The sequence below is a fragment of the Mastigoproctus giganteus genome, chromosome 14 (assembly GCF_048544385.1).
Source record: "Mastigoproctus giganteus isolate SK-2022 chromosome 14, ASM4854438v1, whole genome shotgun sequence".
Classification (NCBI taxonomy): Eukaryota; Metazoa; Arthropoda; class Arachnida; order Uropygi; family Thelyphonidae; genus Mastigoproctus; species Mastigoproctus giganteus.
The window spans coordinates 84,906,959-84,922,227 of record NC_143588.1 but is presented as its reverse complement, the minus strand read 5'-3'; the positions used below and the strand labels follow the sequence as shown (position 1 = coordinate 84,922,227).

The window sequence follows — 15,269 nt, the reverse complement described above, 5'->3', positions numbered from 1 at the left end:
CTACTAGGTGGTACTACACTCAGGGTAGTGAGGAATAAAAAGGACTTGGGGGTAATTGTGCAGTCAGATATGAGGTTTTCTGACCAGTGCAGACAGTCTGCAAAAGTAGCTCATGGTCTTGTCAATGACATACAGAAATTTTGCTAGCAGAAATAAGGAGGTGATTGTCCCCTTGTATAACGCAATGGTCAGGCCACATCTTGAGTATTGCATACAGGTCTGGAGGCCTCATTTTAGGAAGCATGTAGAGCTGCTGGTAGAGTACAGAGAAGGGCAAAGAGATTGGTGAGTGAAACAATTCGCTGCTGTGGCAAAGAAAGCCTTAAGTTCTGCAAATTGCAGCATCTCAAGACTAGGCACCTGCAAGGTGATCTAATTGAGGTGTATAAGGCCTTGAATTGTTTGTGTAAGTTCAATGCTGATGGGATTCTTCCTCTTTCTCAGATTACTCACCTGAGGGGATATAAATTCAAACTGAGGAAAGACAATTGTAGAATAGATGTGCAGAAATTTGCCTTTAGCCAGCAGATGGTTGATAGTTGGAACAAACTTCCATCTGTTGTAGTGGACGTCAACAACTTAAATAAATTCAAGGCAGAACTAGACAACCATTTAGAGTGAATGGATGGGTGACATGGGAAGGGGTTTTATTTATTTATTTTTTTGTGGCTGAGGCTACACAAGATTGCTTTCTTGCATCGTATGCCTCTACTAATGCTAATCTCTGAAGTCTGTTCAAGTCCTCCCGATTGGGCAGTGCTTGATATTTTTTTAATATTCCGATTTTAATATATTTTTAATTTTTTTTTGGTAAAAAGAAAAACTTCATTACTGAAAAAAAAGACAAGAAACTATGTGAGACAGAGAAGAGGTCAAACTGAGTCAAAAAAAGCAGATGTTCCATCATCTTCAAATTTTAAATCTCTCTCTCTCTCTCTCTTTCCCCCCTGTATCCCTTGGTAATTATTACTTAACAAATCAGATACAGTTGTCTCAGTACCATTTCCCAGAGGGTCTCCACTTTAATACTAGCCCAACCGAAGGGTAACTTTTAACCACAACCCTTTGCCTGCTATTCTGTAGCCACCCTTCAATCTATTCTTGCCCATGATCCCAACATGCTCTAGCTTACAAAGTGACCTCCAATGGGACAGAATGCCTTGCTTAAATTCAAAAAATGTCAAAATTATTTCCTTATCCAACTCAAGAGTAGCTGACAAAATAGCCAACCAGACCATTTAAAACAAGATTTTCCTTTTACCAAACCATTCCACGTTTCATTTGAAATATCATATGAAATATGTATATGACCCCGTATTGCTTAATTTTCTTTACCAATGAAGTCAGCATGACTCATCTGCAATTATCCAATTTGCCTCTCAACCTGCCTTCATGTATTATATTTTGGTACATCTCCAAATCCAATGATTGTCTTATAATTAATTTTAATAATTCAATGCAATCTATTTCAATTTCCCTCAGAATTATTGGGTATATATCAATTCCAGGGACCTTGTTTGTCTTTATATTCAAAAGTTTTTGTAAGAAAATATCTTCTGTAATTTCAGTATGCTAAATTTTAGGAGCCAGCTACACAACATGCTTTCTTCTCAGAGAGTGATCACTCTCTGAGAATAAAATACCCATCCAATTCATCAGCAATATCAGCTGGGTTATCTAAGGCTTTTCTGATTCCAATATACAAGGACTCTACCTTTCTCTTCATCATCCAACTTAACTCTGCTGTCAGATCCAGACTATTCTTTTGTCTAATGCTTTACCTGGCATGCAGACATAAATAATCATCTAACTGATTTAAAAAATGGTCACTTTTGGTGAGCTTCCAATTGCTCCAATCAATAAGGAACAAATTGAAATCACCCATAACAAGGCATTAACATTTGTCCACCTATTCCATCAGCATGTAGATCCTGTCATACTCTTCACAAACTTCCAGTCCATACCCTGTCTCCCTACTCTCATTTCCCCCCTGCTTCTAAGTGCCTCACTGCACACAGTTTCTATGCTGGACTGTGTAAGCTCTGACTCTGGGAATGCTTTTGTTGTAATGAGGTTGGTTTTGATAAGAAGCAGGACTTCTTATCAAAAGCATTTCCTATCCTTCTGAAATAGATTGTATATACAATAGTGAAACTCATTATTCAGGAGTTGTAACTGTCTTATTTTATTGACAACACTCCTGAAATTGCTATAGATGCAATTCAGACTTATTTACTACCCTGAAATATCCTTAAAATTATTTAAGCTCACTTCCCTAACATTAGCATCCCACCATTTGTTTAAAACATCGTTGCTCTCAACACATCTCTACAATAACTCCAGGGGCTCACATCTGGTGAGTATGGGCTTGGCACTCCAAGGGTCCTGAGCTAGATATCATCATCATTCTTTTCTTTCTCTCTCTCTCTCTCTCTCTCTCTCTCTCTCTCTCTCTCTCTCTCTGAGGATAACTTTGAATTTTTACACTTTTTTTTTACGTGAAATGTAAAAATATACGGAGTAAGTCAAATCTTTTCTACATAAAAGACATACCTGTCAAAACACACTGGTCGATATCTAATCAGGACATAATCTATGTAATTATTTACCAGTGCATCTGTAGTGTGTGGGATTCTCAAGGTCGAATAAATATCATGGCAAAACTCCAGAACAGTGTACACCCTCCAACATGGCGGCAAGCAGCAAAGCAGTGACTGAGAAGTTGTGACTCCCATATTTCAACAAACTGACAGGAATAAAGCAGTGATTGGCAGATGCCACTGCTTTTCCAACCCACTGTCCTCCTTGGTTGATATGCCTAGGGTGCTTTTCCCCACATTTGCCTTTGTTTTTAAATAGGGAACTCATTTTCCCATTTTAAAACAGCAGGATGGCAGAATAAACACCCTACCTAAGGTAAGCCCCCTTCCTCAATGACACAAAACAATTAGAAAAGGGAAGTGCCTTCACTTATCGCTGTCTTCCTCGCTTTCATTGAAGTTCCTGCTGATGTATACTATACTGGATTTCAGCCAATATCACTATGTAATTATTTACCTGCGTTTACATAGGTCACTTTGCTTCGGGTTCCATAATACATGAGGAATATTGTTGCATCCGAAAGGATAGGACTAAAATATTTAACTGAAATATTTACAAACTATACAAATATTTAAAATATTTACAAAATACTAGACTACAAATATACATTCAATATTTAGTATTGTATTGAACTCCAAGTATTCAATACAATACTAAATTACAAATATAGAATATTCATTAATATAATAAAAAATAATAATAAATAAAAAAAATAAAATGTTACAATGGAACATAAAATGTTAGACAGTAAATCAGTTGCACAAGGTTGATGAACATTATGGAGGCAGTTGTCAATAATTAATTACATTTGTAGTGACGTAATTGCCCCACTCTCTTCTCCCATTGGCTGAATAAATATCAGCCTTTGCAGCCACAAGACTTTTTTTAGGCGTGCAAGTAGTACTTTCACCCAGTTAAATACATATCAACATTATCTATCCCTCCAAACAGCAGTATTCCTGAACCTTTAACACTTTCCAATGATAATGAGAAAAGCCCTTGCACCAGATTTCTTCAAATGTATTCTTTCTTTACAAAAGACATTCCTTCTACCAAATGGGGTAGAAGGAATGTCTGGCTGATAAACCTTGTCCCCAGGCCTTGCAGAGCCCCTCAAGTCTAGAATTAATCCATAATTATCAGTTAGTGTGCAATTGATATTAGTTCCTACATGAAGCTCCTTCATAATAATTCTCTATTTAGACCCCTTAATCTGAAAACCTGCTTGTTACTTCATCAATTTTTGCTCCTGGCAGACATCTTTATTGCAAAAAAATGTTACACGTGTTCCCCAACAATTGTCTCACAGTAAAACAATCCTTTTGAGCTAGAGTGGTATGCATCTAACCATTCTATTCTGAAGCCTAGGAGTGCATTACCTGGTAAGTTTTTTTTTTTTTTTTTAGGAGCATTAGCAATTAAGGCCATATTGCTCCAGGATATGCAGTGGTCATTCCCTGACCTTTCCGCATCTTCCATATTTGGAGGTGACGGGCTCGAACCCCGGTCTAATCAAGAAGCATGTGATACGCACTAATGCTCCTTCCCACCTGGCTACAGAGGCCCCCACCTGGTAAGTCACCAAACACTTGAATCCCTGACAAGTTCCCAGTTCCCAAGAGCTAGATGCTCCAACTATGGCCTGCAAACCAGATCTAGTCTGTCACAATGTTTTATCTGGTCTGCAAAAGAATTTTAAAAATGAAAATGATTACTAGTCAAATTAGATATCCTAAGGGCTAAATATGGAACTATAGCTCTGCATGACATCAGTCAGCATCATGGCTGCTTGGACATAAGAATCCATCCCAATGTTTTGACATACATATGACACAATTTCAAATGCTTTGAAATAATTTCTAGAAGTTAAAATAGCAAGTTTTTATTTTTATCGATATTCATAATTAAATATAAATTTAATAAACATTGTTATTAAGTACAAATGTTGCTGTTCAGCTAAGTTCTTTTCAAAGGTTATTTCATCATGTGGTTCACCCCTAATTCTGGCTTGGAAATATATACGTGAAAAAGAATAGTTGACTGAGTGTTTATATTTAACAAACAGTGGGAGAATAAATATTTCTTTTTAGATTGACAAAAGGGTTTGTGCTTGATTTGCAAAGAAACAGTACTTATCTGAAAGAAGCACATAACCTAAAAAGACTATTTTCATTGGCTTTAACAGAACAAAATCATACAACATTTCCTTATAGTCCAAAGTGTCTTCCAAAATTTCCAGTGCAGACCTTCTTAAGACTGGGCATTACAGCTCTAAAGTATCTACCCATTTCTTCAATGAGTCAATTTCATCTAGTAATGCACGAAGTGTGAATTTACTATTGGTATACTACTTAAATCAGGAACATAGTACAGAATAATCAGTTGAGCTAGAAAACATTTAAATTTTACATTTTACACTAAAGGAAAAATGTAACAGTTCAAGAATTAAAAGCTTACCAAAGTTAGTCTCCAAAGTACTGTTTTTCTATCAAAGATATGCAGTACAAAAGCTTCTCTGTTTATCGCCAACATGAATTTATTGCCTATCTAAAAGAAAACAAAACATTTTGAAAATAACATCACTATTTATATTAAATCATATTTACTAAAATATAAAAAGAAATTTGTTTCAGCTTCTTTTACCAACACCTAAATCACAGATTAAATCATAAAGAGAAACTTATGGTAAAAGATCCTTCTGTCATGTTTTATTTTTTCTAATGCAATTAATAAAACTACTTCAAATACATTTTATCATATGTTCAAGGCTTATACAAGTTTTCTGACTAATTTTTCTGTCTTCAACAAAGGTAACAGCTTTCTGGTTAATTAGATTATCTAATTAACCAGAAAGCAGTTTTCAACACTAAAATATAATGGCATCAATTAAAGCAGCTTATAATGCAACTATCAAAATATATTTGAAATTCTGTTACTAGACAAAACCTACTGAAGGAATTGTGTGTGAGAGAGAGATTAGTGATATCATAAATGGAGATGATTGTTTATTACAAACACTTGAGCATAAAGGCTAGTAAGGCACCCAGAGTTGATGCATATACTATGTAGTTTTGAGTGAGTGCACTGAACCATTAAGGTTAATGATGAGAGCATCTTTGGACTCGGGAAATTCCTTTGGATTGGAGAAGTGTCAGTGCATTGCTAATACATGAAAGCGGTTCTAAGAGTGAAGTTGGTAACTGCAGACCGGTTAGTCTGACTTCAGTGGTAGGAACAATCTTAGAGGCAATGATTAAGAGCGTAATCCAGGAAAATTTATATAGATATGATTTTATGAAGAATGCACAACATGCCCTTGTTAAGGGAAAATCAGTCTAGCTAACTCAGTAGGCTATTTTGCCAACTGCTCATGAGCTGGATTTAGGAACAATTTTGACACAGTTTATTTGGATTTGAGCATTTAACTCAGTCACTTATGAGAGGTTAACTGTATAAGCTTAAATGGGGTGGGATAACTGGTATAATTCTAAGACGGATTGCTGAAAAGCTGCAGGGCAGAAGGCAGAGGGTTGGGATTAATGGATATTCTTCAGATTGGTCAGAATGGATATTCATCAGGAGTGGAGTCCCTCAAGGATCGGTTCTTGGACTACTGTTTCTCATTTTCATAAATGAAGGGATAGAAGGTGTGATGTGAAAATTTGCAGATGACGTAAAGGTTGGCAGAGTCATTAGTGCCAAGCAGCGCTCCTTCAGGAGGACTTGAACAGACTTCAAAGATGGTTAGAAGTGGCAGCTATGTTTAATGCTGCTAAATGAGAAGGGCAACAAGATTAGTGAATGGAACAAGGGGTTGCTCTTACAAAGAAAGGCTTAAGTTTTGCAAATTACAGTGTCTGGAGACTAGGCATGGGCGAGGTGATCTGATAGAGGTGTATAAAGCCTTGAATGGTTTGAGTATGCTCAATGCCGATGGGATTCTTCCTCTTGCTCAGAAAAATTTAAGGCTCAGCTGGAGAAGTATTTTGAACGAATGGAGGGGTGAAATGGGAGTGTTTTTTTTTTTTTTTTTTGGCTGATGCTGCATAAGCTTGCTTTCTTGCATCATATACTAATGCTAAATTAGACATGTGGCAGAGAAGAAAAATGCATGTGATACATATAAATTAACAGGTGACACAGAAGCCTATGGTAGATATAAGCAGGTCTGTAATTGTCACAAAGGAAGTTAGGCAGGCAAAGGCAGATTACAAGAATTGTTTGGCAAAGTATGCAAAGAAAAACAGCAAAAGAGTTTTTTACTTTAAACTCTAGAAGGAAGGGGATGAATCAGATTGGTCCATTTGATATAGATGGTTGAACTGTTGATGATCCTGCTCAGGTAGCTAACAAACTGAAAGAGTATTTTGCATCAACATTTACACGAGGAGTTATTCAGGGAGGGGAATGCCAGAGATGTATTAAAATGACCTTCTTGCATTTCCCCCATTTTGTTCCCCCCTCACTGCTATTTCAGGAACCATGCTTTGGAGTGAAAAATTCTCTTCACTTGGAAAACCCTCTATGTTAATTAAGGTCTATATATAGTGGCTTTTCCCTACTGCTATCCCATATCGAACAAAGCGACACAATTTTACTTTGCTCAAGAAATATTACAGAACTGTGTAGTTACTGACTCGTTAATCCAGATTACTTATTAATTGCTATTTTGGAAACTTTTCACACCAGGTGCAATAATGTCCAATTTGGACTTGGAGTACAATGACAAGGAGTGTGCTAATCCCTCAGTTCGGGTCAGATGGATTTCACGCCTCATGACCTTGAGACAGCTCATAAGGATACGAAGTCCCAGACAGTAAAAGGAAAAGCAAAAGAAAAACCATAAAATCTTGTATGGATTCCCCACCTACCACGGAACATGAAAAAGATGACACCAAGATAAACAATGAACTCCAAGGGATCCCTGATCGATAAATTCCTCCAACTTAGAGATACTCTTGAAAAATATATGGCAAAGCTAACCAACAGAATAAGTGTCCACTATGGCTGACATCATAGAAATATAGTCCAAGATGGAGGGGATAATCTTACACCTCCATACAGATAAAGCACCTAACAGCTAAACTTGAAATGCACACCACAAAATAAAATGCACAACGTCTCCATTTCAATCAGAGGCATTGAGGAGAGAACAGTCAGCACCACCTGCTGTTGTTAAAGAACAGATTCGCCAGGCCACTGAAACCAGAGTCTACACCAGCAATCACATGTGGTATTAGTAAAGCCCGCAGATATATCAAAGCTAGAAACAGCATTAGCATTAGTAGAGGCATATGATGCAAGAAAGCAAGCTTATTCAGCATCAGCCAAAAAAAAAAAAAAAAAACACACACACCACTCCCATTTCACCCCTCCGTTCGTTCGAAATACCTGTCCAGTTGAGCTTTAAATTTGTTTAGGCTATCAACTTCAACAACAAGTGATGGAAGTCGGTTCCACCAACCAACCACCCGCTGGCCAAAGGCAAATTTCCGCACATCTATCCGACATCCGTCCTTCCTCAATTTGAATTTATGCCCTCTGAGCTGATTATTCTGAGCAAGATAAAGAATCCCATTGGCATTGAGCATGCTCAAACCATTTAAAGCCTTATACACCTCTATCAGATCACCTCTCCGGTGCCTAGTCTCCAGACTCTGTAATTTGCAAAACTTAAGCCTTTCTTCATAAGAGCAACCCTTTGTTCCATTCACTAATCTTGTTGCCCTTCTCTGTACCCGTTCCAGCAGCTCCACATCCTTCCTGAAATGAGGCCTCCAGACCTGTATACAGTACTCAAGATGTGGCCTAACCATTGCCTTATACAAGGGAATAATCACCTCCTTATCCCTGCTAGAAAAATTCCTCTTTATCATTGACAAGACACCATGAGCTACTCTTGCAGCTCGTCTGCACTGCTCAGAGAACTTCATATCTGCCTGCACAATTATCCCCAGGTCCTTTTCATTCTCCACCACTGTCAGTGTAGTACCGCAGAGTTGATACGTTGCTCTGGGGTTACTGTTTCCCATATGTAGTACTTTACATTTGTCAATGTTAAACTTCATTTGACACCTCTCAGCCCATCTGTTCAACCTTTCCAGATCCTGTTGCAGCAGCATAGTGTCAGTAGTGTCCTTAACAACCCTACCAACCTTTGTATCATCTGCAAACTTGGACATTAAACTTGATATCCCATCATCAATATCATTCATAAACACCGAAAACAACAACGGACCCAACACTGAACCCTGAGGAACTCCACTAATAACAAGAAGCAGTCAAAAGCACTCTCATGTCAAATTTTAAGGACACAAATGAAGACCTTAAAAATCAAGAGTATGATAAAAGACACACTTATCCAGACTTTCATAAAAACAGCTACCAGGAGGAGGCAATTTCTACTCTGCAGAACCCAAGCATTACTCCAAAAGCAGAGGTTCTCAAACTTAAGGGACCATCAATCATTTTGTTTGTCATTGACAAAACAATCAATCCCAAAGAACTAACAGAAGAATTATACTATAGCAACCTCCTTCCCCACCTGAGTGAGGAGCACATAGACAGTACCTTATTCCAAAGTACTGTACCAAAACTCGTTCGCCATCAACGGTAACCAACTCAAGCAAGATACGTGGATTGTAGAATTATCTCTGGAAGCCTGCCATGTTTTTACCCAACAGGAAAGAATCTTTGTGGGCTGGGGTTGCCAGTGGTTTAAAGAACATGTCCCTGTCCCGAAGTACTTCAAATGCCTAAAGTTTGGACACATGTTGCATACGTGTAAACAACAGAAGTCAACCTGTGGCCATTGTGCCCAACACGAGCATGAATTCATCACATGCTCTAACAAAAACCAACCCGCCATTTGTGCAAATTGCAAGAGCAACAAGCTGCCACGTGACCGCTCCACCAGAGATACAGCCTGTGCCACGAATCAAAGCCAAGAGTACTTACCAAAGAGAACTAACTATGGATAGACACCCCACAGACAGAACATACTCAGAGATAAATTTTCTTCAAATTAACATGCAACATGCAAATACAGTAGTTGACCAACTCAAGTATAAAGCACAAGAAGAAAACATTGATGTAATTCTTATCCAGGAACCTCATACATACATACGCAATGTAATTGGATACCCCCTCCTACTAAGGAATAATCCTGTGCAACTGAAACCCCATGGGCTGCAATAGCAGTCAAAAATACTGAAATAACATCCCTCTCTTTGCACTTCTATCAGTGCCTGCGCTGAACTTTCCACAGCCATGGGATCTCTGCACATGCTTTCAGTCTATTCTAGACTGGCTGCCGACATGACTATAGTCACACATCTTCTCCAGACAGCTCTGGATACTCCTTGGCTCTAAAATTCTTGTCGCTATGGATGCTGTCATTCTCGACTTGAGCATAGTACCACACCTGATCAGCCTGGGACCCGCAGCGGCGAAGGTATTCAATTGGCCTGGAAATTTTGCTACCTTCAGCTCCACACTTTGGGAGAGCACAATAGACATTACTCTGGCCACCCTTTCAATAGCCCAAAAATGTACTGAATGGAATACAAGGATCTTGGACAACATCCAACGATCGAGCCATCACCTTCTCTCTTTGTCGACTGTTGACAGAGCTCCACTTATACAGCAGGATATTATTCACTTTTGCATGAAAAAAGCTAACTGGACTCCCTTTGAAGAAGCCCCTCAACAGAAAACTATCTGAAGACACTTCTCTTATCACTCAAGGTGCACCAGAACGCACTGCAACACTAACCAAAACCATTCAAGTGCACTGAATCCATCCCTCAGATCAGAACATGTAACTGGGTAATCTCAGAAAGGCTGTCCACTGTACCAGAAAGGAATTCCAATGAGCCACACTACCCCAGACAGAAGTGGACACAGCCAGGGAAGTTTATAAAGTCTGAGGCAATACATAAAAGCAAAAGAGCCTCCTGGCAACAGGAAATAAGGACCCTGGGGACTTGTGTACTGCATTGTCATGAATGAGCTTCCCATAAGGGAAACTTTAAATGTGACTACAAAACCAGATGGAGCTACTACCATGATTTGAGAAGACTCTGTCAAGAATCTTTTAAACATGCTCTTTCCCAATCACAGTGATCTTCTAACCTACAACCAAAAACAAAGTGTTACCATGAACAGTGACTACTCTTCAGACAATATTGAAGAACCATTCACAATGGATAAACTTCAAGCTGCCCTCCACAAGACTAAGGAAGGTAAAACTCCAGGGCATGACCTACTGGAGGTGGATATCATTAAAAAATTTGCAGAGTACTACCCTCTGTGGATGCTCGCCACCTTCAATAGGTACCTTGGATGTGGTGAGTTTCCTTCAACCTGGAAGAATGCTTATTTTAAATTAATCCTGAAAAGCCCAGATAAACCACCAGAAAACTGAAGTCAGCCGATAGCACTCCTCCCCATAGGGGAGGAGTGCTATCGGCTAGCTAAATTGATGGAGAGACTGCTACTTTATAGACTCAACAGCCATTATATAGCTGCTGACCTAGCTTCAACGACCCAATTCGGATTCAAGCAAGGAACCAGTACAGTAGATGCAATTCACCACCGGATCTCTACAGTTACAACCACAGATTCCAAGTACTCTGTGGCAATAACTTGACTTCGAGGGAGGTTTTGATGGTGGCCCAGCATCCTTAGGAGGCTCTGTCAGATCAACATCCGAACCAACTTATATAAAAGCATAGTCATACCTCACCTACAGAAAGGTTACTGTTGCTGCAAAGTTTCAGCACTTCACCAGGCAAGTTACACAGGGCTGCCCTCAGGACTCTGTCTTGGAACCACTCTTTTGGTCTATTGTCCTGGACGAGTTCATGGGGATGGACCTTGAGCAAGCCACCTCTATGGCTTTTGCTGATGACCTCATCCTGACAGTCCATGTTGAGAAGGGCACAGCTAGAATCCAGATCCAACCATGAAATCAGAAAACTACAGGACTAGGCTGCACTACATCAACTCCCCATTTCCTGAGAAAAGACCAAGTCAATCCTGTTGAAGGGAACCTTGCAGATTTCAAGACCTCCAACAATCAAGATCACAAACAGACCAATCAGGCTCCACTCTGAAATTATATACCTCGAAAACTTGATAGACTCAACGCTAACATTTTTTCCCCACTTGCAGTAGATAAGAAAATACACAGCCATGATTGCTCGCATCAGCCAAGCACTGGGGGGGGGGGGGGGGGAGGCTTAAACAGAGAGCACTCTCTCATCTACAGAGTTATCTTCCTTCCCATAGTTTGCTACGGTGCAGCTGTGTGGTGTGTCAGAGTTATCCTTGACAGGAATTGCAAAAAAAAATGGATTCTATCCAACATTCTGTGCTCTTAACTATCACAAGAGCTTGTTGCACTGTAAGCACCCTCACTCTCCAGGGTTTTGGCTGGCTGGCTGGCTGGCTGTGTGCCCCTCCAGCTTGAAGTCATCAAGAGCAGATTATACCATAAACTCATAAAAGGGATCCCTTGCACAGTCACTGGCATTCAGCTTGACATGGCAAACAACCCAAAACAAGTAAAGAGAATAGCAGACAAACTACGTGAAATATGGCAAGATCACTGGATTAGACAACAAAAGGTGCTGTAACCAAAAAATTTATTCCAACTGTATCACCAACATACCCAAAGCCTCCTCCCTGGTTTGCACCAGGATACAGGTCACGTTCCTGCTTACAGAGCATGGCCCATTTAGACATAAATTAATCACACCTGGAAATGAAGAAAACTCATTGTGTCTGTGTTGATGAAGAAAACTGGGAACATGTCATGTACCTCTGTCCCAGCATGATGACAACCAGACTATATTTACTATCATACAGGAAAATCTCCAAAATTCTGAGCACCTTTTTCTCGTGGAAGAAAACTTCCACATAGCTCACAGTGACTTCGCTCAAGGTGTATTCCAGAGAAGGTGTTCTACCCACCTGAGACACATTACCAATTCCAGGACAATCCAACTGACGACACTAACTCTTCGCACCTGAATACTTTTGGGTTGGTCAGGTGCCATTTACATCTGGCTTGCCATCATGGCACTTTCCTTTGCAGACCTCCCTGGCAATAGCTGGGCTGGCCAGGGGCAATTCCAACTTCTCTCCTCCCACCTCTTTGCCCTGCTAGAGGATGCTCATCCTCCTCCTCCTCCTCCTCGTTCCCACTCCTCGTACTATTTTCCCCATTCAATCTCACCATCTCTTTTTTTTTTTTTTTTTTGTTTTAACCTCCATCATGAAGCTAAGCTCAGGCTACCCCTGACGGAGAGCAGCCAGAGTACTGTGGACAGCCTGGCTCACCTCCCAGCGGTGGTGGCAAGCAACATGGAGCCCACTAGGGGCCCTGCAGCTAAAAAAGTCAGAACATAACAGAACCCAATACTACACTTTTATTTAACATAACACTTTTTCTGGCTTTTACAGAGGTTCTGCATACTTCACAAGAGTACTATGGCACACATGTGGGAAACCACCAGCAGCACCTTATCAAAACACTGCTACTATGTTTAAAGAATTTAAGAACTAGGGTTCATAAATTCAAATTACAGGGGATGAGGTTTAGATTAGATTGCAGGAAGTTTTCTTTTAGCCAGCGAGTCATTGATTGCTATAACAAGTTGCCCTTGCAGGTAGTTGGGGCTGACAGTTTGAATAAATTTAGAGGTCACCTGGATAGTTACCTGTGTGAGGAGGGAAGCATACAATTTGTATTTCTTATCTACTTGTTGGTTTTTTTTTTTTTTTTTTTTTACCCGTGCAGTAAAAGCCTCTGGCTTCCTTGTACTATATGGTGAATACAATTACTATACGTACATTTGTTTCTTCGCTATTTATTCCCCACTTCTTCCATATTGCCTCTATATTACTTATTGTATAGTATGAACCAGAGTTGTAATGCTCAATACGTTCTATGTTGATATCAATATTTGTAAAAGAATAAGAGAAGTTTACCTCAATATGATACACACACCACTTCCGCATGATACTCTCCAGAAATTAAAATGAAACCAATTAAAAAATCAAAAACTTGCATTACAGTAAAAAATAATAAAAAAATAAAAATTGTTTTTTAATTATATTTTACTGTAATGTAAAATTTTCGAATTTTTAATTGGTTTTGTTTTAATTTCTGGAGAGTATCATACAGAAGTGTTCTACATATCATACTGAGGTAAACTTATCTTACTCTTTTACAAATACTTATTGTATATACAGTCTGACCTCTCTTTAATGAACTTCCATATAGTGAATTTTTTCTATGTAGTGAACTTTTTTGATTTCCCCTTGGTCATTACATTGAAAATAGTTTCCCTATAACAAACTGATTTTGAGTGACGTGGTTACGCATTGTTCACACCTCTGGCCTTCAGGCAAAAAGCTGATGCCGTAGAAAGCACGAATTAAGAGCTAAAAGGATTAAGAATTAATCACTTTAGCTTTTAATAGCTAAAGGGTTTAATTCTTAAGAGCATTCCAAAATTTAGTGTTGCCAGTAAAGCATTTACTGTACCGAGAAGTCACGCTGGGCAACTGCTATCTATGTGTCCTTGGCCATTGGCAAAGATTAAGGCATATTTCAGACGTGGACATTGGCTCTGGTCAACCTGTTTTCTACTGCAAGCTCCCTATTAAAGAATTAGGAGAGAGTGATTTTCCTTTATCCCAAAAATTCATGTTTCACATAAATGAGTCATTCATACTTTCACCTGTCTCTGTATGGTAGGTACAAGTTGTCTGTAAATCAGTTTTGTTTTAGCTGCTGTGCAAGTAGTCTTCTTCTTCTTCTTTGGTCCTTAGCTGGCAGCTGGGGGAGGCGGTTGGCCACGCAACCAGTATGCTGCTGTAGGTGCCGCAGGGTTTTGGACTTGCTCTGTGATGTTCTTCCATACCTTACGATCCATGGCGTCAGTCCTGGCCTGGTTAAGGTCGAGACGTCGGCTCTTCAAGTCATTTTCCACTTGCTTGGCCCACGTTTTCCTAGGCGCGGTCCGTTGGATGCTCCATTGGGTGGGTCGTTGTCTCCAAAGGAGTGTGGATGGTATTCTGTTCGTGCCCATTCTACATACGTGGCCAAACCATCTAAGCCTTCGCTTCTGGATTTGGTCGGCAATGGTTGGTTGCTGTTGGCATCTGGCGCGGATGGTATCATTAGTGATGCGGTCGCGAAGAGAGATGCCCAAGATCTGCCGCAGGCATCGCATTTGGAATACCTCAAGTTTGTTCAAATGTAACTTGAGACAAATCCATGTTTCCGATCCGTAAAGAAGAATGGGCAAGATCAAAGTCCGGAAGAGTCGGATTTTAGTCTTTGTGGAAATGTTGGTCCTCTTCCACAGACACCATTTGAGCGAGGCGAACGCAGTGGCCGCCTGTCCAATTCTGCTGTGGATTTCCATGGTGGATGCAACTTTCTTCTCCTGGACCAGCGACCCAAGGTATTTAAAGTCCTGCACTTGCTCGATCTGGACGCCTTCGAGATAGATGGTGGCTTGCGACCCATCTGTTGTCAGGGCCTTTGTCTTACCAGCATTGATCTTCAAACCGTATGGCCGGGCAATGCGGGCAATGTTGTAGAGGATGTCCGTGGCTTCAGCGTCGTTACCGGCAAGGATAGCACTATCATC

General features: G+C 39.9%; 1 protein-coding gene across 4 annotated transcripts in view; it reads right to left on the bottom strand.

Annotated features, from left to right (window-relative positions):
• Positions 1–15,269, bottom strand: part of Cul1 (cullin 1) — a 440,744-nt gene that overhangs the window by 321,837 nt on the left and 103,638 nt on the right. For all 4 annotated transcript variants that reach the window (XM_090389115.1, XM_090389118.1, XM_090389116.1 and 1 more), the window contains one exon: positions 5,059–5,148. The gene's annotated coding sequence lies outside the window, so the exon portion shown is untranslated. The remainder of the gene's footprint in view (positions 1–5,058; positions 5,149–15,269) is intronic.